This window comes from Eschrichtius robustus, chromosome 4 (assembly GCF_028021215.1).
Source record: "Eschrichtius robustus isolate mEscRob2 chromosome 4, mEscRob2.pri, whole genome shotgun sequence".
Lineage (NCBI taxonomy): Eukaryota > Metazoa > Chordata > Mammalia > Artiodactyla > Eschrichtiidae > Eschrichtius > Eschrichtius robustus.
In genome coordinates, this window is record NC_090827.1 from 65646146 (window position 1) to 65671189 (window position 25044).

Here is a 25044-nt window from a genome sequence, read left to right on the forward strand (position 1 = left end):
ACCCATAAGATCCGCCCTCCTGCATTTCCAACTCCCACACATCCATGCCTCACCGCACACACGCCCCAATGATGTGCAATCCGCAGCACAGCGAGTGTCCTTTATTTGCACTATTGGTAGAAAACTGGCATTTAGATTTCAAAATTTTTATTACAAAATTACCAGCAGTTTTAAGCATTTCAACAATGCTTATGAACTCTACTTTGCTGACACAAAAAAGGCTATTCAAAAAGCACGACCTGTCTGAAGTGGACTATTGTATGTCCTGAGATCCTTAGAGGCCACCCTGCTCAGGACCCATTTGTGACTGTGTCTTTTTCCATCTCCTCTTCACCATCATCAGTGGGGCCTGATCTGTGTTCTCTGCCAGGTATCTAACTGGACTGAAACAAGCCCTTCAGCTGCTCCACTTCAGCCAAAGTTGACACGTTTGCTATAGCATTCTTGATTGCTTCCACATGCCCTAGAGATGGCCCACCTTTCTTTTTGTCAGTTGGCAAACAAGCACCTGGATTGAAAGTTTTGCTTCTCCTGGCAATATCCTTTGCAAGTTGTGCACCCCGTTTGCCCTTGAACATTTTCTCTGCTTTCTGCCACTCTTTTAGTTTCACCTTCCGGAAATTCAGTACTCTGACTTGTGGAACTTTATAAATCACATATAGTCTGTAATGCTTCTTATTTGTTACAGGATTTCTTAGAATACTTAGATAAGTCAATGATTTGAGAGATGCCAAAGGGTCCAGATCACCCAATCCCACAAGACTGTTGTTGGTGAGAATGAGTTCTGTCAGACAGGGCAGAGCCTGATCAAGTCCCTCACCTATATGGCATATTCTGTTGTTCACTAATAATGTTTCCAGTCTTCTCAACGAAGGAAAACCATCCCAGTTTCCAGATTTCATTGTCAGAAAAATCAAAGGCATCAAACTGGTCTAAGGTAGCGCCTAAACTTTCAATGACAGGAATGTTATACCTCTGCAGGTCCAGCTCATGGTCCCGCACGGTGTTGGTGTACTGCGCCGACTGCTCAATCAGCTCCACCGTCAGCTTCACCATCCTGCCGCCTCCCGCCTGCCACGTCGCCCGCTCCTCTTGCAACCATTTTATTTTCAATCAATTTCAGAACACTTAAGGGACCCACAGAATGAGAAGCCAATATAAATTATATATTCATCAATAACTTAGAAGCCAGTAGAATATTAGACACTCATAGAAAGTTTGATATGAGTTTAGGAAAGACCTTATTGTATAATATTTAAATTTACTGTTAAAAATGGTAGTCATTCTTTGAAGAATTGTATCTATAAAGAATTTTCAAATAAGAAAGCATCTTTGGAATGGTTTAATAATTATATAGTCATTCTCATATATATATTTAAATGCATATTTCTGGGACTGTACATGACCATGGATTAGTGTTCAGCAAAACTTAAACTTTACCTGTGCATCTAAACCTTTATTTGCTTCCCCCCTCCTTTTACGATTAATTGAGTTAATGAAATAATTGCCATGTTAAGACTTTTTGAGTTTCATATCAAGTAAGAGTCTCTCTTGCCCCACATAATATTATATTGTATAAATTAAAATATATTTCTAATGGTAAATTCAAACTCATTCTCTTTGAATCCTTTCTACAAGGCAGGGTTTCTCAACCTTGGCACTACTGACACTGTGTGAGAAAATTCTTTCTTGAGGAGGCAGGGGCAGTGGTGGAGGAGCGGCAGCATCCTCTGCATTGTAGAATGTTTAGCAGCATTCCTTCCCTCTATATACTAGGTGCCAGTGGTAACCCTACCAAGCTGTAACAAACAAAAACGTATCCAGGAGCAGAGGGCAGACAGCAGAAGCAAGAAGAACTACAATCCTGCAGCCTGTGGAACAAAAACCATATTCACAGAAAGATAGACAAAATGAAAAGATAGAGGGCTATGCACCAGATGAAGGAACAAGATAAAACCCCAGAAAAACAACTAAATGAAGTGGAGATAGGCAAACTTCCAGAAAAAGAATTTAGAATAATGATAGTGAAGATGATCCAGGACCTCGGAAAAACAATGGAGGCAAAGATCGAGAAGATGCAAGAAATGTTTAACAAAGACCTAGAAGAATTAAAGAACAAACAAACAGAGATGACCAATACAATAACTGAAATGAAAACTACACTAGAAGGAATCAATAGCAGAAGAACGGATAAGTGACCTGGAAGACAGAATGGTGGAAATCGCTGCTGAGGAAAAAAATAAAGAAAAAAGAATGAAAAGAAATGAAGACAGCCTAAGAGACCTCTGGGACAACAATAAATGCAACAACGTTCACACTATAGGGGTCCCAAAAGGTGAAAAGAGAGAAAAAGGACACGAGAAAATATTTGAAGAGATTATAGTCGAAAACTTCCCTAACTTGGGAAAGAAAATAGCCACCCAAGTCCAGGAAGGGCACAGAGTCCCAGGCAGGAAAAAGTCAAGGAGAAACATGCTGAGACACACAGTAATCAAATTGACAAAAATTAAAGACAAAGAAAAATTATTAAAAGGAACAAGGAAAAAAATGACAAATAATATACAAGGGAACTCCCATAAGGTTAACAGGTGATTTCTCAGCAGAAACTCTACAAGCCGGAAGGGAGTACACGGTATATTTAAAGAGATGAAAGGGAAGAACCTACAACCAAGATTACTCTACCCGGCAAGGATGTCATTCAGATTTGATGGAGAAATCAAAAGCTTTACAGACAAACAAAAGCTAAGAGAATTCAGCACCACCAAACCAGCTCTACAACAAATGCTAAAGGAACATCTCTTAAGTGGGAAACACAAGAGAAGAAAAGGACCTACAAAAAAAAACCCAAAACAATTAAGAAAATGGTAATAGGAACATACATATCGATAATTACCTTAAACGTGAATGGATTAAATGCTACAACCAAAAGACACAGGCTTGCTGAATGGATACAAAAATAAGACCCATATATATGCTGTCTACAAGAGACCCACTTCAGACCTAGGGACACATACAGACTGAAAGCGAGGGGATGGAAAAAGATTTTCCATGCAAATGGAAATCAAAAGAAAGCTGGAGTAGCTATACTCATATCAGATAAAATAGACTTTAAAATAAAGAATGTTACAAGAGACAAGGAAGGACACTACATAATGATCAAGGGATCAATCCAAGAAGAAGATATAACAATTATACATATATATGCACCCAACATAGGAGCACCTCAATACATAAGGCAAATGCTAACAGGTATAAAAGAGGAAATTGACAGTAACACAATAATAGTGGGGGACTTTAACACCTCACTTATACCAATGGACAGATCATCCAAAGAGAAAATTAATAAGGAAACACAAGCTTTAAATGACACAATAGACCAGATAGATTTAATTGATATTTATAGGACATTCCATCCAAAAACAGCAGATTACACTTTCTTCTCAAGTGCGCAAGGAATATTTTCCAGGATAGATCACATCTTGGGTCACAAATCAAGCCTCAGTAAATTTAAGAAAACTGAAATCATATCAAGCATCTTTTCTGACCACAATGCTATGAGATTAGAAATCAATTACAGGGAAAAAAACGTAAAAAACACAAACACATGGAGGCTAAAAACTACGTTACTAAATAACCAAGAGATCACTGAAGAAATCAAAGAGGAAATCAAAAAATACCTAGAGACAAATGACAATGAAAACACGACGACCCAAAACCTATGGGATGCAGCAAAAGCAGTTCTAAGAGGGAAGTTTATAGCTATACAAGCCTACCTAAAGAAACAAGAAAAATCTCAAGTAAACAATCTAACCTTACACCTAAAGAAACTAGAGAAAGAAGAACAAGCAAAACCCAATGTTAGCAGAAGGAAAGAAATCATAAAGATCGGAGCGGAAATAAATGAAATAGAAACAAAGAAAACAATAGCAAAAATCAATAAAACTAAAAGCTGGTTCTCTGAGAAGATAAACAAAATTGATAAACCATTAGCCAGACTCATCAAGAAAAAGAGGGAGAGGACTCCAATCAATAAAATCAGAAATGAAAACGGAGAAGTTACAACAGACACTGTAGAACTACTAAGCAACCTAAGAGACTACTACAAGCAACTCTATGCCAATAAAATGGACAATGTGGAAGAAATGGACAAATTCTTAGAAAAGTATAACCTTCCAAAACTGAACCAGGAAGAAACAGAAAATATGAACAGAGCAATCACAAGTAATGAAATTGAAACTGTGATTAAAAATCTTCCAACAAACAAAAGTCCAGAATCCAATGGCTTCACAGGTGAATTCTATCAAACATTTAGAGAAGATCTAACACCCATACTTCTCAAACTCCTCCAAAAAAGTGCAGGGGAAGGAACACTCCCAAATTCATTCTATGAGGCCACCATCACCCTGATACCAAAACCAGACAAAGATACTACAAAAAAAAAAAAAAAATTACAGACCAATATCACTGATGAATATAGATGCAAAAATCCTCAACAAAATACAAGCAAACAGAATCCAACAAAACATTAAAAGGATCATACACCATGAACAAGTGGGATTTATCCCAGGGATACAAGGATTCTTCAATAAATGCAAATCAATCAATGTGATACACCACATTAACAAATTGAAGAAGAAAAACTATATGATCATCTCAATAGATGCAGAAAAAGCTTTTGACAAAATTCAACACCCATTTATGATAAAAACTCTCCAGAAAGTAGGCATAGAGGGAACCTACCTCAACATAATAAAGGCCATATATGACAAACCCACAGCAAACATCATTCTCAACGGTGAAAAACTGAAAGCATTTCCTCTAAGATCAGGAAGGAGACAAGGATGTCCACCCTCACCAATAGTATTCAACACAGGTTTGGAAGTCCTAGCCATGGCAATCAGAAAAGAAAAAGAAATAAGAGGAATCCAAATCGGAAAAGAAGAAGTAAAACTGTCACTGTTTGCAGGTGACATGATACTATACATAGAGAATCCTGAAGATGCCACCAGAAAACTACTAGAGCTAATCAATGAATTTGGTAAAGTTGCAGGATACAAAATTAATGCACAGAAATCTCTTGCATTCCTATACACTAAGGATGAAAAATCTGAAAGAGAAATTAAGGAAACACTCCCATTTACCACTGCAACAAAAAAAATAAAATACCTAGGAATAAACCTACCTAGGGAGACAAAAGACCTGTATGCAGAAAACTATAAGACACTGATGAAAGAAATTAAAGATGATACAAACAGATGGAGAGATATACCATGTTCTTGGATTGGAAGAATCAATATTGTGAAAATGACTATACTACCCAAAGCAATCTACAGATTCAATGCAATCCCTATGAAATTACCAATGGCATTTCTTACAGAACTAGAACAAAAAATCTTAAAATCTGTAGGGAGACACAAAAGACCCCGAATAGCCAAAGCAGTCTTGAGGGCAAAAATTGGAGCTGGAGGAATCAGGCTCCCAGACTTCAGACTATACTACAAAGCTACGGTAATCAAGACAATATGGTACTGGCACAAAAACAGAAACATAGATCAATAGAACAAGATAGAAAGCCCAGAGATAAACCCACGCACCTATGGTCAACTAATCTATGACAAAGGAGGCAAGGATATACAATGGAGAAAAGACAGTCTCTTCACTAAGTGGTGCTGGGAGAACTGGATGGCTACATGTAAAAGAATGAAATTAGAACACACCCTAACACCATACACAAAAATAAACACAAAATGGATTAGAGACCTAAATGTAAGACCGGACACTATAAAACTCTTAGAGGAAAACATAGGAAGAACACTCTTTGACATAAATCACAGCAAGATCTTTCTGGACCCACCTCCTAGAGTAATGGAAATAAAAACAAAAATAAACAAATGGGACCTAATGAAACTTAAAAGTTTTTGCACAGCAAAGGAAACAACAAATGAGACAAAAAGACAACCCTGAGAATGGGAGAAAATATTTGCAAATGAATCAATGGACAAAGGATTAATCTCCAAAATATATAAACAGCTCATGTACCTCAATATTAAAAAAACAACCAACCCAATCCAAAAATGGGCAGAAGACCTAAATAGACATTTCTCCAAAGAAGACATACTGATAGCCAAGAAGCACATGAAAAGCTGCTCAACATCACTAATTATTAGAGAAATGCAAATCAAAACTACAATGAGGTATCACCTCACACCAGTTAGAATGGGCATCATCAGAAAATCTGCAAACAACAAATGCTGGAGAGGGTGTGGAGAAAAGGGACCCCTCTTGCACTGTTTGTGGGGATGTAAATTGATACAGCCACACTGGAGAACAGTATGGAAGTTCCTTAAAGAACTAAAAATAGAATTACCATATGACCCAGCAATCCCAGTACTTGACATATACCCAGAGAAAGCCATAATTCAAAAAGACAGATGAATCCCAATGTTCACTGCAGCACTATTTACAATAGCCAGGACCTGGAAGCAACCTAAATGCCCATCGACAGATGAATGGATAAAGAAGTTGTGGTACATATATACAATGGAATATTACTTAGCCATAAGAAGGAACGAAATTGGGTCATTTGTAGAGATGTAGATGGATCTAGAGACTGTCATACAGAGTGAAGTAAATCAAAAAGAGAAAAACAAATATTCTTATTAACGCATATATGTGGAACCTAGAAAAATGGTACAGATGCACCGGTTTGCAGGGCAGAAATTGAGACACAGATGCAGAGAACAAATGTATGGACACCAAGGGGGAAAAGTGGTGGGGGTGGTGGTATGATGAATTTGGAGATTGGGATTGACATGTATACACTAATATGTATAAAATGGATAACTAATAAGAACCTGCTGTATAAAAAAATAAGTAAATTAAAATTCAAAAAAAAAACAGACAAAAAAAACATAACAGTCAACAAATTTAGAAAATGATGACATACCTTTTCTGATTCAGATTTTAATAAATGTTTTTATGCATACCTACATAGTTTTATTATATCAATAAATGTAATCAACTCAGAAAAAAAAAACCCATTCAGGATAAAACCTCAGCAAACAAAGAAACAGGAAGGAACTTCTTCAACCTCATACAGGGCATCAATAAAAACCTACAGCTATCAAAAAAGAAAAAAAAAAAATGTAACCAGACATTGCCAAATGTCATCTGAGGGGCAAAATCACCCCAAGTTGAGAACCACTGCCATCGGGTCAGTACTCAGAGGAAAAGAGTCACTCTTAAAAATCTTGCACCCACAATTTCCTTACATGTGTTTGAAAATATCTTTCTTCTCCCCTTTTATGTAATGCTGATGCACTGAGAACGCTAAAAGACCATCTATCATGATCACACTCGTATCTAAAAAAATCCTAGCCAAATTAAGATCATTTGGAAACTGAACCTTGTTGGAGAAAGGAGGCAGTTTGAAGACTGAGTTGCTACAAGCTAATAATTCATCTCTAGATGGATGAATGTATGTATGTATGGATGGATGGATGGATAGATATAGATGTAGATAGAGAGATCTACCTATATAGAGATACAGAGAGATTATGTAGAGAGATATCTATATAAATATGTAGCTAGTGAAATGTCAAGTACATAAATCCTGCATAATTGCCTCATGTCAAGTACATATGTCAAGTACATAAATCCTGCATAATTGCCTCATGTTTATCTATTCAGTATCCTCAAAATGCATAAACAGATACTATTTGAAAGAGTATTACATAGTCAGCTGAGGCAGAATGGCTCAGTCCATCATTCACTAACATTTCAGAGTGGAGAATAGAAAATCATGTAGCATTACTGTATACTAAAATCTGTACTGTCCAATATGGTAGCCACTAGCTAGATGGGGCTATTTAGATATAAATTAATTTAAATTAAATACAATTAAAAATTTATTTTTCAGTCATACAAATCACATTTTAAACACAAAATAACTACATGTGGCTAGTGGCTACCATATTGGGTAGCACAGATATACATCATTTTCATCATCGCAGAAAGTTTTATTGGACATCACTGACCCAGAGGATTCTACGCGACTACTTGCATAATCAGTTATTCATCTAACAAACATTTCTTAAACCTCTATGTGTCAGACATTGGGTATTCTAGACAATGGGTATACAGTTTTGTATAAAACTGAGTCCTTTCTCAAGACTACATAAGGAGCCAAAAGTGTTTTTGATAACTGCTGTTAAAAGTAGCAGACCCTTTGGAGAGTGTGGTTAGCCAGGCATAGCATGACCACTTTTCGACTCTCCTTCCTCTGGGGGTGCTGGTCCACTAGTGGAGAGGGGATCTGTATGAGCTACAAAAGGCCCACCAAGGACCCACAGGTAGAAATTGTTTTTTTCTATCTCCCTCAGACAAAGATCCCAGAACTTCCCCCAAATAATGGTATATTAAAGAATCAACGAGTGTTTTTGGTTGCTTTTTAAATCAACAGGGAATTTCCTGTAACCCCAAAAGCTATGTTAATGACAACCAAACACAAGAGTAGCAAATAGTGGAGGAGTATCAGAGTGACTTAGTCACAAAGGTAAAAAATATCAAATGATAATTTAAGCAAGAAGCCAACCCAAATAAAACAAGGATTGGATTGTGCAATCAGTTAATGTTGATTTATTATAGATGAATCTAGGAAATACAGAAACAACAGATCACTGTGACCCACACCTGTGTTCATTTAAATGCTGCAAGGCACTAAGAAACTTAGGCCAAAGGTGTTACACCTCCTGGTCCATGTTATTTTTAAAATATATTTTATTGTAATTTCATTTCAAGAGATGAAGTTACATGAGCTGTTTTCTAAACATAGAGTAGTATAAAGAAAACTCTGGCGACCTCTCTCCAATTTCCTCTTAAAATAACCCAAGTTTAAAATTTCATATATCCCTTCATATCGTTCCGTCTGTATACAAACATAAACAGATATATCTGTTCGCTTATAAAGGGCTTACCCACTTTTTATTTTTCAAAAATTGCATTATTTTTTACACTCACATAGCGTGCATACACACACACACACACACACACACACACAATCACATGAGTATATCTGGGCTTTTGTTTCTGCCAAAATGGTAAACTAGCATAGGATACTTACTCCCTTCTCCAAATCAATCAAATCAGATAAACTAAGAATAAAGAAGTAAACATGGATTCTAGATCAGGAAATCATAACAAAAGTGAGACACTGGGAGATGGGGCCATCTCGAATGGGAGTATGTAGGAAGGGTGGGTGGCTGAAGCCTAGAATTTAATGAGAGAATAGTTGAAGGAAAAGCTTTTTAAGTTTTACTCTGTCCCCCAGCACCCTGACTTGCCCTGTATTACCTTGAGACAACGTTCACCTGCTTTTCATACCAGACTAGACTCAGCAATCCAGACGACCAATTTTGGAAGCATCAGGGTAAATTCATACAAAGGAGAGGAGTTTCTAGAAAAGGTAGCAACTAATCAGCCGCTTTCAGGTATTCTTTACCTCACCCTCACTCCTCCAAACCTCCAGGGTCGGTGAATTCAAGTTTAAGAACATGGTTCCCCCCCAGTGCTTCTTCACCTTGAGAGCCCAGCTCTGTAGCTGTTAGTCTCACGGTCAGCTTTCACCTGCAGAGGAGAGCCAACACTGAGCTTCTCAGTCATGCTCGAGTCCCTCCCACCAGCTCATTTCTAGTGGCTTTGGTAAACAACATGGGCCTGTCCCTGGTACATATCCACAGATAGGTCTTCTGGCTTCACATAACATACCCATTCCAGAATTCCCATTTCCCTCAGCCTCTATTTTTTCCTCCAATGTCTGCCTGGGCAACTAGGGAATTTCTGCTTCACTCAGTCCTGACTATTGCTTCTTCCAGGCTGTTAAGATCAACTCTTGCAGCAAGTGTGCCCAATCTCCTTGGTTCTTCCCAGAATATTAAATTCCCTACCTCAAGAAGGTCAATAAATTCTTACTTATTCCAACTTCAATTCAGCCCTCCTTCATCATGCACCCTCAAAACCCAATGCCAGGACCAGGAGTACTCCTCTGTCAGCACATACTCACTAATTCTTACAGTTTCTTCAGTGTGTAGTCTCCTTCCTCCCTTCTCAGGCTCAGCACATTCCTAGCTGAGTTACTGGCCTGATTGTCAATTGAGGAGGAGAGAATATCTCTTGAGGAGGCATCTGTTGCCTTGTGGGGGAGAGGGCTCTGCAGCATCTTTCACCATGGGAGAAGGGCTAGCTCTTACTAAGGAACAAGGGACTACTTCTGCAAACTCTGAGGTTCAAGGAATCTGCAGGATCAATACCAGTATCTATCCATCGGTCTCCATTTTACAATTCAAGGTCCCAGATTTTTCTCTACCAGGTCCCAACCTAAGCATAGCAGATCTGCTTTGACTAAGCATTCAAACTCTGGGAAACTAACTATTAAATCTTTAGTCTACTCTTCCTCTGCAGGAGGTAAGCATCTCTCTGCAACTGGTTCTCATGCTTAGCCTTAACTGATTTTAAACAACCCTCGTTTCTCCTTATCTCTCTGCGGGGCAACAATACAATTTAGCAGTAACCAGCCAATTCCACTATCTTTGTAGGCATTCTTCCTTCTCATCTCTTTTAATTGCCTGAACCATCACCCTGCAACAGGGTCCCCTCCACCAGGAAGTTTTCCCAGATCACCACTGGTGAAGTCTTTAGCAATTCAGTTGTCACCTTATGCTAGGGATTATCTGTGCCCTGCATGCCACTCAGAATGTCCTCTTTACCCAATAGGCAGGGAAATGAGTTTGTTGGTCCTCAATTTTCTGAGATCACTCAATCAGACCCCAAAGTTGGATTTGAGGTACAAGAGATTTATTGGGGAAAATTTCTGTGAAGAAAATGAGATACGTGTTGGAGGAGGCAAAGAGACCCCTCAGGATGCAGTTCAAGTCCAACATTTGCGCAGGAGAGGAGAAAGGGAGAGAGTTAGAAAGAGTCTCACATGGCGGTGCAGGTCCAAGAAAATTTGGCTAAGCCTATGGGGAGTCCTCAAGTTAAAGTCACCCATCAGAGAAGCCCCACATTTCCTAGGAATATTCCTGCCCTAACAAGCCTGCTGTGTTGGTCCAAGGCCAGGAGAAGCCTGTAGGAAGCATGGTCTCAGTATGAGTGCTGTGGAGGGCTCAGAGCACAGAAGCTGGGGCCATCTGTCAGTTACATTCTCCTAGATGGGAGATCTCAGAAGCTTACTTCCACCATCATCACAACCATGGATCCCTGCCTAAAACTACGCACAAAGGTAGACTCCAGAAATGGAGTAGAAACATAAGTGAGAGGGAAAAAAAAATGACGAATACAAAAAAATAGGAAGAATGTCTTTGTGACCTAGGATAAGGAATAGATTGTTAAAGTAAAACACAGGGAATATTAACTATAAGGCAAAAAAAAATAAAAAATACATGTGACTATTCACTGCTTCTGTTAGGTAAATAACAGTATGGATAGAATGGAAGTAGATATTTAAAATATTTAAAACTGAAAAGGTAGTGATAACCTTATCAAAATATACAAAATACTCTTGCAAATCAACAAGGAAAGGAACAACCACATTAGAAATTTGGGCAAAAAATACAAAAGGGCAATTTTTAAAAAAGAAGTAAGCATATAAAACAAATGCTCAAAGAATTAGTGTTCAGAGAAATACAATGAAAATGAAAGTAAGGCATCATTTTATACCTAATAAGCAAGTAGAATAATGGCAAAGTGCAAGCAAGGATGTACACCGTTCATGACTATGGATGTTATCAGTCAATTTTAGTTAACTTATGTATACACATGTCCTCTGACCCCCAAATTCTATAATCTATCATATCATGCACAAAGTGAATTTCAAATTGTTTCTTTCTACATTTTCTTCAGATCAGATTAGCTGGAAAGGTTTTAATTTCCCATATAATTTCAAGTGCAAGCCAGAAATCAAGAACACAGGAAGTTTTCATTTAATAATAGTTTAGCTATGAGAATAGGAGACTTACAGCAGAAGGAAAAACATACATTCTCAAGTAATGCTGTCAACCTTCACAGTCTTCAGAATTGATGACCCATCTCTATGTAACTGTTGAAGGACGGAGGGTGTTTTCTCAGAATAAACTTCCCTAGGTTGTTAGAGTAGGCAGCAAAGGATGACCCTAGCATTCTGTGCAAAATAAATGACATATGTTTCATCTCTCAGTGGTGCAGGGAGTAGAAGGAGAAAGGTTTTGTACATTACTCTTTTAATTTAAATAGATTCTCATATTTATAACTAATACCTGTAACTAACTGCACTAACTGGCAATTTTGATTGAAATAAATACATTAACACATTTTCTTCTTTTTGTTCTACTTAATGCAAAGTATAGACAGTATGATATCTATGCCTATGATATTCCTAGATTATAATCTAAGCCATGTCCTTTCCTTTCCACAGAACAGGGTAAACATTCTCCTGAAACCTCTAGGGCAATAGCTTTCATGGGGACCATCTCTCAGGAGATGGAGATTCTAAGTGGGATTCCAGTTATGCCCTGCTCACCTCAGCCAGAACTGCTTCAGTGTGATTTGTTTCATGTATTTAGCTTCAGCATAAAATTCATTTAGAGCAAATAGTTCCACTGCTTTGTCTCCCCCACCCCTAATAACCGTTGTAATTCCTTGTTTTAGGAGGACATTTGTTATATTTTGTGAGACTTAGTAGAGTTGGAGTATAGATTCTTACATAATGAGAAAGTGATTTTGAAGAGAATAAATGCAAGTCATGACAATTCAATGGATGTGGGAGACCCAGGAATGGATGGAGGGGAATTAGAGAACAATATCTTGTTTGGGCATATTGAATTTGAGATATCAGAAACAGATCCACATAGGACTATTCCAGGAGGCAGAACTTTAAGTCAGAAGAATTATAACAAATATTTTAAAAGACTTGTGGGTCAAATGCACACATATGATATTTAAATCTGTCGTAGTGGATTAGAAAGCACAGAAGATAAACTTCATGATATGAATTTGGAAATGACCTCTTGGACATGACACCAAAAGAACAGGTGACAAAAGAAAAAATAGATAAACTGGACTACGTCAAAATTTAAAAATTTGTGTATCAGTGAACACTATTGACAGAGTGAAAAGACAACCCACAGAATGAAAGTTAATATTTGAAAATCATACATCTGTAAGGGATTAGTAGCCAGAAATATATAAAGAAACTCTACAACTCAACAACTAAATTCAAATTCAAAAATGGGTAAAGTACTTAAACAGCTATTTCTCCAAAGAAGATACACAAATGGCAATAGACACGTGATATGTTGTTCAACATCACTAATCATTAGGGAAATGCAAATCAAAACCACAATGAGATACCACTTCACATCCATCAGGATACGAAAAACAAAAAACAGAAAATAACAAGTGTTGACAAAGATGTGAAGAACTTGGAACACTTCTGCACTGTTGGTGGAATATGAAATGATATAACTGTAATGGAAAATGGTATGGCAGTGTCTTAGTTCATTATGGTTGTGATAACAAAAATATCATAGACTGGGTGGCTTACCAATAAATATTTATTTCTCACAGTATGGAGGCTGGGAAGTTCAAGGTCAAAGTGCAGGCAAATCCATGACTGGTGAAAGCCTGCTTCCTGATTCTTAGATGGCCATCTTCTTGCTGTGATCTGACATGGCAGAAGAGGTAAGAGAGTTCTCTGGGGTCTCTTTTATTAGGGTACTAATCCCATTCATGATGGCTTTACCCTCATGACCTCATCACCTACCAAAGGCCCTACCTCCTAATACCATCACATTGGGGGTTAGTATTTCTACATATGAATTTTGAGAAAACACAAACATTCAGTCCATAACAAGTTGTTCCTCAAAAAGATGAAACATAGAATTACCATATGACCAATGATTTTACTTCTGGGTACATATCCAAAAGAACTGAAAGCAGGGACAGATATTTGTTTTGGGTTTTTTTTTTGTGTTTCATTTTTCTTTTTTAAAAAAATCTATTTTATTGAAGTATAGTTGATTTACAATGTTGTGTTAATTTCTGCTGTACAGTAACATGAATCAGTTATACATATATATTCTTTTTCATATTATTTTCCATTATGGTTTATATCAGAATATTGAATATAGTTCCCTGTACTATACAGTAGGACCTTGCTGTTTATCCATTCTATATATAATAGTTTGCATCTGCTAACCCCAAACTCCCAACCCATCCCTCCTCCACCCCCCCTTGGCAACCACAAGTCTGTTCTCTACGTCTGTGAGTCTGTTTTTGTTTCGTAGATAAGTTCATTTGCGTTATCTTTTAGATTCCACATATAAGTGGTATCATATGGTATTTGTCTTTTTCTTTCTGGCTGACTTCACTTAGTATGATAATCTCTAGGTCTATCCATGTTGCTGCAACTGGAGTTATTTCTTTTTTTTATGGCTGAGTAATATTCCATGAAGAAAATCTTTATGATAAAAGATGGAGGAAGTTCATTGTGGTGTCCAGATTATTATATATTCTCTAAAACATTGACCCTTCAAGGGTTGGGAGGTTGTTTAGGACTCTTTTCCTTTATTGAGTTTGAAACCGGTAGCTGTACTTTTTTCCCGTTACACCTTCTTTTCTCTCTTCTCTTACTCGTTATTACCATTGCTATTACTACAACCAGCAGCCTTCTCCCTTCCTCTCTTCTCAGTTCAGCTTATTGAATCAATAGCTATTTATTAAGCACCTAATGTGTGGTTGTGAATCTGCTCTAGGCTTGAAGAGCTGACATCCCAGCTGGTTAGACTAGGGTTTAAAGCATGAGACACACCCATGGAGTAAGGAATCATTGATTAGTAAAACAACAACACTTCAGTGCGTGGATTTTGCAAACTCTGTTTTGGATTCAGAGTGAGCAAGTAGATGCCTGGCTCTCCGCTGTGATCCAGAACAGCTGGTTGAAAAACTGAGCAGGGGATGAGTTTGGTACCACTGAACTTACAGCCTCTAGAAGAGAATTGATAGCCTGAGTGAGGAAAGGATTTGCTTCATTCTGCAGTGAAATCAAGTTGCAATTTAGTATCCTGACTTATTTTCTCTTGATTTTGCCATTAAAGCATGTTGTCTTCTTATAATAAATCATTAATGAGGTCACTAAAATAATGGAGGAAAGTAAGGTAAGAAAACCATAAAACCATACTTTGCTAGGACTAATGATGCAATATTGCCAAGAAATTAACAGTCTTTTTTCATTCCTTTATAGCAAGGGAAAACAAAAGGAGTGACCAGTTACATAACCTTTCTCATGAAAATTTTCATACAGAAAATGTACAGAATAGGCAATGTAATACCTCCAGTAGCGACAGAGTAGAGATTTCTCTTATCTAAAATGTAGTAATAGCTCACATATCAGTGTTTAGGGCAATAAACAACTACATCATTAATTTCTACCTTAGAATCATGAATGATTTCACCTTCTATCTCCAAAAAGGGACAGATATTTGTATACCCATGTTCATAGCAGCATTATTCTCAATAATCAAAATGTGGAAGAAACTCAAGAGTCCATTCACAGATGAATAAACAAAATGTGATATGTATGTACATAAAATGGGATATAATTCCACCTTTAAAAAGAAGAAATCCTGACACATGCTACAACATGGAGGAACCTTGAGGACATTATGCTAAGTGAAATAAGCCAGTCACAAAAAGACATACTATATGATTACACTCACATGAAGTACCTATAAAGTACTTAGGGCCATCAAATTAATAGAGACAGAACGTAGAATAGTGGTTAGAGGCTGGGGGAAGGGGGAAATGGGGAGTTAGTGTGTAATGCGTACAGAGTTCCAGTTTGGGAAGATGAAAAACTTCTAGAGATGGATGATGGTGATGGCTGCAGAACAATGTGAATGTTCTTAATGGCAAAGAACTGTACATTTAAAAATGGTTAAGATGGTAAATTTTGTGATCTGTATATTTTATCACATTAAAAAAGAGAGACAGAAAAGGAGGGAACAAAGAGAGAACAAAGAAGATATCCATGTCAAGACTGAGACAGAAATTGGAGTTTTAAAATACAAGCCAAGGAACTCCTGGAGCCACCAGAACTAGAAGAGGCAAGGAAGGGCTCCCTTGAGCCTTTGGAGGGAGTGCAGTCCTGATGACACCTTAATTTCAGACTTCTGGTCTCCTGAACTGTGAAAGATTACACTTCTGTGTTTGTGGTAATTTGTTACAGCAGCCTCTGGAACCTAACACAATGATGTAGGAATCAAGGTCATCAGCTAAGAGTGAGAAGTGAAGGGGTTTGAGAAAAGAGGAGAGGTGAGAAATTGTTGACCAGGAGTGTGGGAAAGGGAACAGCCTACAAACTATAAAATGACTGTCTGTAGCACTAGGAGCCCACTTTAGGATCACGGACAGGAATTTAAAATTAGATCAGTCAGTTTGTGTGTTTTTCTAGAGGCTGGTTTATCTGCACAAGGGTACAGGTGAGGAATCATAAAAAGTTGGCTTTATCCAAAGTTATCTTTTCATCAAGAGAGTACAAAGTAAAAGAGAAGTAAAGGAGTTGACGATGTTTGTAAGGAAGTAATTTTAATAAATTTTTTTAACTGCTCTAATCTCCAAGTACCCAAAACATACCGTGGCACATCATAGGAACTGGGAAAATATCTATTTAATGAATTACTGAATGCCATGATGTTACCGTGTTAGGCTTCTCTGAAATAACCATCACACAATGGAGTCTGAGCTACTATGTACAATGACTCCTAAGCTATGTGATGCTTTCCATCTGTTCATTTCCAACATGATAACACTTGTTTGTCACCTGGTATCAGTCCTGTAATTTCCCCTTAGCAGAGAGAGGACAAAAATATCAGTTGAAAAGAAATATCATTCAGAGAAATATCTTACATCTCACTCAAGAAAGGTATATTGCTATTGTCTCATAATCCTTATGCATTATAATAGTTTTTAGTATTCATATTTCAGTATTTCATATTCAACCAGTTAGTCCTCTACCCTCCAGTAAACAAAGGCCCAGAAACCTAAGAAGCCAGATGACGTCAGGGCCTATAGAAAAGTTCCAGGCAAACTTCTTGCCATGTTCTGCCATGCTGACATTCAGAGTAGTCATCTTTTGATCTCAGTACAGTTCTCTGTTCAGTTCTTATATATGCCAGTTAGTGTGGGTGGCATATTACATGTACTGTTACATTCATTCCTACAATAGCCTGGAAAGCTGTTATTAATTTCATGTACAGACGAGGAAGCTAAGATGCAGAAGAGCCAAGCGGCAGCTATGTGGGGAGCCAGGATTTACAGTCAGGTGTATCTCCCTCCAAGTCTGGGCTCTGTCTAACAGGCCTTCTTCCACCAACAATGGAAGCTGTGATTTATTACCAGATATCGTCCTAGGCAGTTCCACACACATTATGTTGTTTAATTCTCATAAAAGTATTGCACATAAATGGTACCAGCTCATTTCATATAGAAGGAAACTGATGCTCAAAAGATCTAAGTAGCCTGTCCAGGTTCACATAACTTGATTATAATCAAGGCTAAACACTAAGTATATTCATATTTCATGTAGCTGTTAAAAAGAATAAGGTAGGTAGATCTGTGTCTCCAAACACAGAAAGATCTTCTAAATATTAAGTAAAGAAAGAGCAGGTTGCCCAAGGGTGTTTGCATCATGACATTGTTTAATTAACATTCATATATGTTTTTCTATGAATACGTGTGCGTATGTGTCTGTGTCCGTAAATGCTTAGTATGTTCCACGAAAAGATGGACCCTAATAACAATGGTTGCTTCTGAGGAGAAAGAAATAAATCATGATTAGGACATGGTCAAACAGAGTTTCAGCCTCATTTCTTATGTCTTAATATTCACAAAGAGTTGGTATTCATGTTGTCTAATTGAAAATATTATTTGTTTCCCTGATCTTCTCTTTTTGTTTTCTTCATTATAATAAATCTCTCTCTCCCTCTCTCTCCCTCTCTCCCCTTCTGTGTGTGTGTGTGTGTGTGTGTGTGTGTGTGTATACATACACACATACATACATATATGTATATAAATATAGAGATATATATGTATAAATATATATTACATAAATATAAATTAAATTACACTTATTACATTGTCATTTAGGGAAAAAATCTGGTTTGATATGAGTTTATTTGTATGTACTCTGAGAAATAGGTATTTTTAAAAAGTAAAATGATTATGTATTAATAAACTCGCTATACCCCTGATACATGGAGATAGCTGTTGTTCAACAAAAATTTAAGGAGTATTTCCTGAGTCATATTATGAATCTCGGTTTTAAGAATATCTGATTGTTTTTATTGAGAGCTTTTTATGTGAAGGTTTCTTTAAGATATTTGTATACCTGCCAATAATCTTCTTTAAACTCTTAATCCTAGTGCATTCCTAAAGTATTTCTCATTCAAATCCCTGTAACCAGTTCCTTCTCCTTTAACAAAATTAGTCAATACCAAAAAAAGAAATATTGCTTTCTTGTTGGGACTATGCTGTCTCTGGAGCTATTCTATGGGTTGAGGCTTCTCTGTTCAGACTTGTCAAACTAGTTTCATTTCAAGTACTTGAAATTTGTTCCCTTATGTCTTCCAGCCATAGACCTCTAATATATCTAGAGATGTCATATAGTTGATTAGAAAGTCAGGTTGAGTGGGCGCAGACCTCTAAGATCATATTCTTCCTCCCACAGATGATGTATCGGTAAGTTCAGTTTTGTTTAGTAATGGCTTGTTTGCTCTACTGTCTGTCAGTGGCTAGATTCCCAGAATGTCGGGGGACTGCCTGCATTGGATGTTGTGAAATTTGTGGAATTATTATAGCAGCTGGATTACTTAATCTCTGTAGTTAAAATCAATATTTTTGTATTAAAAATCATTATTAACATTATTTCATGTCACCAAGTTCAACAGTTGGGATTTTAGAAGAAGTTAATGAAAAACTATATTACATTGTTGTTTTGACTGCTTCTGATTTTGGAGGGGGATGGGGGAGAAAGGTGTTAATTTGTTTTAAGAAAAGCCTCCTGTCAGTAATATGACTAAACTTAGTTTCTGTAACACTTTCCTTCAGTTCCTTTTCCTCATACCTTATAGTCAGTCATTGGGAACTAATGCAGATTGGGAGGTCAAAATCTGCCGAGACACCTGCCTTCATAGATATTTCAGGACTTCTTGGGGGGAGAAAGGAGACAGCATCCTGATTAGGGAAACTGTTTACTCTCTAAATTTTTTCCTGTTAAATATTAAAGAGGAAAGAAAACTATAAATTATTTCAAGTTTTTTTTTTTTTCAAAGTAAGGTTTGCCACATGTAAAGGAGAGGAAAAAGATAAGATTTCTTGGCATAACCTTTGATACAATTAAAATAGTGATTTTAAACATCAATGACAGTAATATTTCAAGATTGCTTAGATGTATGCCATTTTCAAAACATTTTTACACATTTTATTTCATTTAATAGTCAGGACACCCCTGTAAGATCAGCAAACAGTTACCAATTACCATTTTAAAGTGATGAATCTAAGAGAAACAGATCTTAAGGGGCTTCTCTGTATCGACAGAGTAGTGATGTCAAGATCAGAGCACTGCAACCCACAACTCCTTAAATCCAGTCTTCCTGGACTCTTGCAGCCTCTCTAGGTGGCAAGGATTCCATCTGGGGTCTTTCAGAGATGAGAACTTGACACTAGGTCAGCCCCTAAATTAGTGAACTTCACTGGGCTTCCTTCCCCACTAATAAAATGCACATTTGGATCAGTCCTTTAGTGAGCAAATAGTAATTGCCAGAGGGTCTCTGACATCCTTAGGCAGGGTCTACAGTGCTTCACACATAATTGGCACTCCACATATTTGTTGAACAAATTAATGAATAAGCAAATGTAAATATCTAGCATTAGTGTTGTGCTTATTAAAATTCATTGAATTTGAAAATGCATATTCCATGTCTATGGAAATCATGATATTATAGAGCAGTAGTTCCAACCTTTCATATTTCACATTCTCCAAATTATTCTTTCAAAAAAATCAAGTCTCATGATTATGGACACCAAAAATCTTCTTTTCTAATGCATATTTATGTGTTTAGAGGAATGTTTTCAGTTTAAGGGAAGTAAATTATAGGAGTAATATTGGGGGTCAGTGCAATTGTTCAGGACATCCATGACAAAGAAAGGGGACAGTGAGAAACACTGAATGTTTATGGTTTCTTTAAGATAAAGTAATGGAACATTAATCCAGGATTTGGAGGATTTGCAGGAGATGGCCAGGCAGTCTTAAGGATTGAGGCAAAGCAAATGTTTAATAATTACTGTGACGCCCTATGTCTCACCTACACTAATTTTACAGTACATTCTATAGTCGTGTCGGCCATCCTTACTTCTCCACTAACAAGAAACTCAGTGTGGAAGCTGTGTCAAAATGTACTTGATTCATATCTTTGTTGTTTCTGGTCTGTTGAAACTTGGATCTCTTTTCTATGGGTTTTTGACTCTCCTCTCTACCTTTCAGAGATAGTATTTAGTGTTCCAACTTTGCTGTGAATATCCATTTGCATTTGCCTTTAGCAATATCCATACCCCTACTCTTTCCTATAAATTGATTAGTTGGGTGATCTATTCACTGAAAATCTCAATTATTTCTCTTATAAAAGATAAAATATCAAATGACTTCTTCATCTGAGATTGCTGTCCTGTTCCCAGATGACTGGCATCTCTCTCTTCCTATTGCCATTATTTTCAGCATTGCTTAATAAATGCAAAAATTAGATTTCTCCTTGTCATTATCCTCATTTAGAGAAAATGCTTCGCAAGCACTCATGTTGTACATTTTAATTTCATTTTGAATACTCATTTAAATCAACTTGATAATTTGCCAAGTTCATTCTCTAATAGACTCAAAAACTATATCTTCAGAGTTAAAGCCAAAATAACAAGGTAAAACCTCCATGTTACTTACTGATCACTAAACTTTGTGTAAATTATCACTTAAATGTTACTGTTTTGTTAGTTTTTAGCAAACTCATAGTGCTTGCTGGGTGCCACATATGCACCACATTATATTACCTCATTTAATTCTCACAACAATTCTATGATTAGGTACTATTATTATCTCCATTTTATAGATGAAAAAGTAACTAGCCCTACATCACAGGCTAATGAGTGGAAGCTGGGATTTGAGGCAGTCTAGAACTCAAGCCTGAGCTTAACTATTAGGATATCCTGTTTTTTTCTTTTTCAAGAGAAAAAATCAATTTTTCCATTTTAATTTAAAATTTGAGTAAGAGATTCATAATGTTAGTTATGCAGTAAAGCTTTATCTACATATGTATTCATATCATTGAGATTTAAAGGCTAGTTTATAGCATCCTCTTCTTTCTTTTGCTTTTCTTCTTTCCAATTGTCTGTCATACAAAGAATAATGTATTTGTAGATAAAATAGGGAGGCTGGCAAATATGTATACAAAATACTTGGAAACCAAGATAATAGAAGTTTATGCTCAGATAAGCATATATGAATCTATAGTAGGTGGTAGTTTATTTGTAATTACTGTAATAGCATCTACCATTTATTACCTATTTACAAAATATTCATCATTTTCCATATATTATCTCATTTATTTACAATCCTCATATGAGTTAGCTATTATTATCCCATTTTACAGAAAAAGAAATCAGCCCTAGATCATAGAGTTATTGAGCTTTAAACCCAAGCTATACACAACATCTTACCCCCAATACATTCATAGCAGTGCCTCTGAAACATCTGGGCAACGACAGGAAATTGACCCACTACGGATACAAAAATAATATAAGCAACAACTGAACAGCGTACTACTAAAGGCTTTCACATTCATTATCAGAGTGGCCTGGTTACAAATGGTACTGATAGATTTGAAGTCAGAAAGATAAGCCCTCCCCTTAGCTTTGTAACCTGTGTTGATTTTCCTCTCTGATCCTCAGTTCCTCATTAGTGAATGGTGATAAGACACACCTCACCAAGCTGTGGCAACAAATACATCAGATAGCTCCTATGAAAACTCCTGACCCAGAGTAGGAATTTGATATGTGCTAGAGTCTTTCATATACTCGTTTCATTGCCTCACATCCTTGGGTAGTATTTATAATCACCATCTTACAGGTGAGAAAACTGAAATTCAGAGAGGTTTCATTAACTTCTCAAGATACATGTTAAAGAGTTACAAGCATGGACTGAAGCCAAAGTCGTTTGACTCTAAAAGGTAGGGCAGATCTGCAATACAAATAGGCCTAGAGAAGGTTTGTCCAGGCAGGTAAAAACTTAAAGGAATTTAAAAAAAACCTTTGTCTTGGAAAAACTGTGTTTTTCTTTACTATCACACTATTACCACACACAATACTTCTGACATCAGCTGGGTAGGGTTTTCCCCCAAGCAATTCTCCAACACTGGCTGGGAATCCTACAATTCAATTCAATTATGACAGTAACCAGAGTTAGTGCAGGCCCCACAGGTTAAGGGCTCAGTCCCATAAGACTGCCCGTGCCGCCACTTCAGATGTCAATCCCAAGTCCCAGTCGTTACCTGTGTTCCTGACTGGCGGGCTAGAAAATGGAGCTTCCTACAATCCCCTCCTCCGATTTGATTAATTTGCTAGAGTGACCACAGAACTCAGGAAAACAGTTTACCTACTAGGTTACCAGTTTATTACAAAGGTTATTAAAGGATATGTATAAACAGCCAGATGAGGCTGGTGAGGTCATATATGGTGAGGTCTAGAAGGGTCCCCAATGCAGGAGATTCTGTCCTCAAAGAGTTGAGATGCTCTCTCCTCCCAGCACATAGTTGTGTACACCAACCCAGAAGCTCTTTCATCATATACGACTGGGATTTTTGTGGAGGCTTCATCACATAGGTATGAATGATTATTAACTCAATCTCCAGCCCCCTTCTCTTCCCAGAGGATAGAAGGCAGTGGTGGAGCTTAAAGTTCCAAGCTTCTAATCATGGCTTCATCTTTCTGGCCCCCAGAAAGACTAGCCCCCATCTTCAAGCCATCTAGGAGCCCACCAAGAGTATCTCACTGGAATAAAAGACACTGCTATCACCCAGGAAACTCCAAGGGCTTTAAGACCTCTATCTCAGGAACTGGGGCCAAAGACCAAATATTAGAACAAAAGATGTTCCTAGTGCTCTTCATCACTTGGGAAATTACAAGGGTTTTAGAAGGAACTGGGGGCAGAGACCAATATATATATTTTCTATTATTTCATAATCTTTAAATCTCATTTTTGTTACCTTAATGGAAATTTGTTATTTGTGATATTTTAAATATTTATAGAAAAGAAGTTTACAATACTTAATTATTATCATCCATATGGCACAGATTGAGACAAAAGCATTATATGTTGTATCATGAGTTACATGAGGGTAGAAACCATATTTTATTCATCCTTGCCTCCCTAAGCCCTGCATGATTCCTGAAAACATAATAAAGACTCAATGAAACGTTGTGGAAAAGAAAAATAGTTGGGTAAATGGGCAGATGGATGAATAGTTGAATGGATACATAAAAGGACAAATTAAAGGACAAAGGAGGAATAAGAAATACTGCAATATATGATTAATTCTCAGTAGTCTGCTAGGACATATTTATAGTATATACGGCTGTGATCCAGGCATTTGTATACAAACAACTCATTTTGCACACATGCATAGACTCCTAGCCTAGACCTTAACCTCTAACCTGAGACATATTTTACAAACCTTAATAGGTGGGACTGCACTTTGTGTCAAAAACATGCTAAACTAAACCAAACACACATATCACACAACTCCATAACATCTGGTGCTGTCTACCTTTTCTAGTAAATTAGAACATTCTGTAATAAATTTCTGTTTTGTTACTGAATCTCTTTTTCCCTTATTAATAGTGTACTTGTAAAACAGGATTTCCATTTCATTGTGTCACTCAGGGCCACCCAGGACACATTTTTTGTTGATTAACATTGCATTTAAAATATTTGGGGGATTTCCTAACATACTACCTATCTAAGCTTTCTCTTGTGGGGCCACTCCAAGATGATCCTAAATTCCAAAATGCTACTGGTATAAAAATTACCTACCATGAATATTCTCAGGGTGAAATGCCCACTTTCTCAGCATGGTGAATTTCTAACAAGTGTGTAATATTAAGAAGAACAAAAATACTGATAATAGCTCATATTTATATAGCATTTACTATGTGCTGGTCATTTCACATGAATTAATGCACTTAATTTTCATGGAAATCCTGTGAGGTAGGTATTAATTTCATCTCCATTTTACAAATGGGGGAACTAAAACAAAAAAGGGTCAAATATGTTGCCACCTATTACAGAGCTAGCAAGTGGCAGGGCTAGGACTTGAACTCTGGTAGTTCAGCTCCAGAGATTGGGCTCTTATCCTTAATACTATACCACCCCCAGTAGAAGTGAGTTCAATCATGTTGCATTAATTTAAACTAACATGTGACTATGCTCTACCTCTAATGCAAAATCTAAGTTCAACACCATTTAAGAAAGACTTTGTGGGACCTCCCTGGTGGTCCAGTGGTAAAGAATCCGCCTTCCAATGCAGGGGACGTGGGTTCCATCCCTGGTCAGGGAACTAAGATCCCACATGCCACGGGGGCAAATAAGCCCACGTGCCACAACTACTGAGCTCGTGCGCCTTAATGAGAGAGCCCGCATGCTGCAAACTACAGAGCCCATGTGCTCTGGAGCCCGCATGCCACAACTAGAGAGAGAAAACTAGAGAGAAGCCCGTGTGCCACAACAAAGAGCCTGCACCGCAACGAAAAGATCCCACATGCTGCAAAGAGGAGCCCACATGCTGCAATTAAGACCCAACGCAGCCAAAAAAAAAATAAAGAAAATATAAAATAAAATAAAATAAAATGAAAGACTTTGTGCTAAACTAGCACAATCAGACTCCCTATTTTGCTTATATATGAAGGTGAGAGAAT

General features: G+C 37.2%; 1 pseudogene; it reads right to left on the reverse strand.

Annotated features, from left to right (window-relative positions):
• Nucleotides 1-210: 210 nt before the first annotated feature.
• LOC137763720 (U2 small nuclear ribonucleoprotein A' pseudogene) lies at nucleotides 211-1056 on the reverse strand (annotated as a pseudogene).
• Between the last annotated feature and the right edge of the window lie 23988 nt (nucleotides 1057-25044).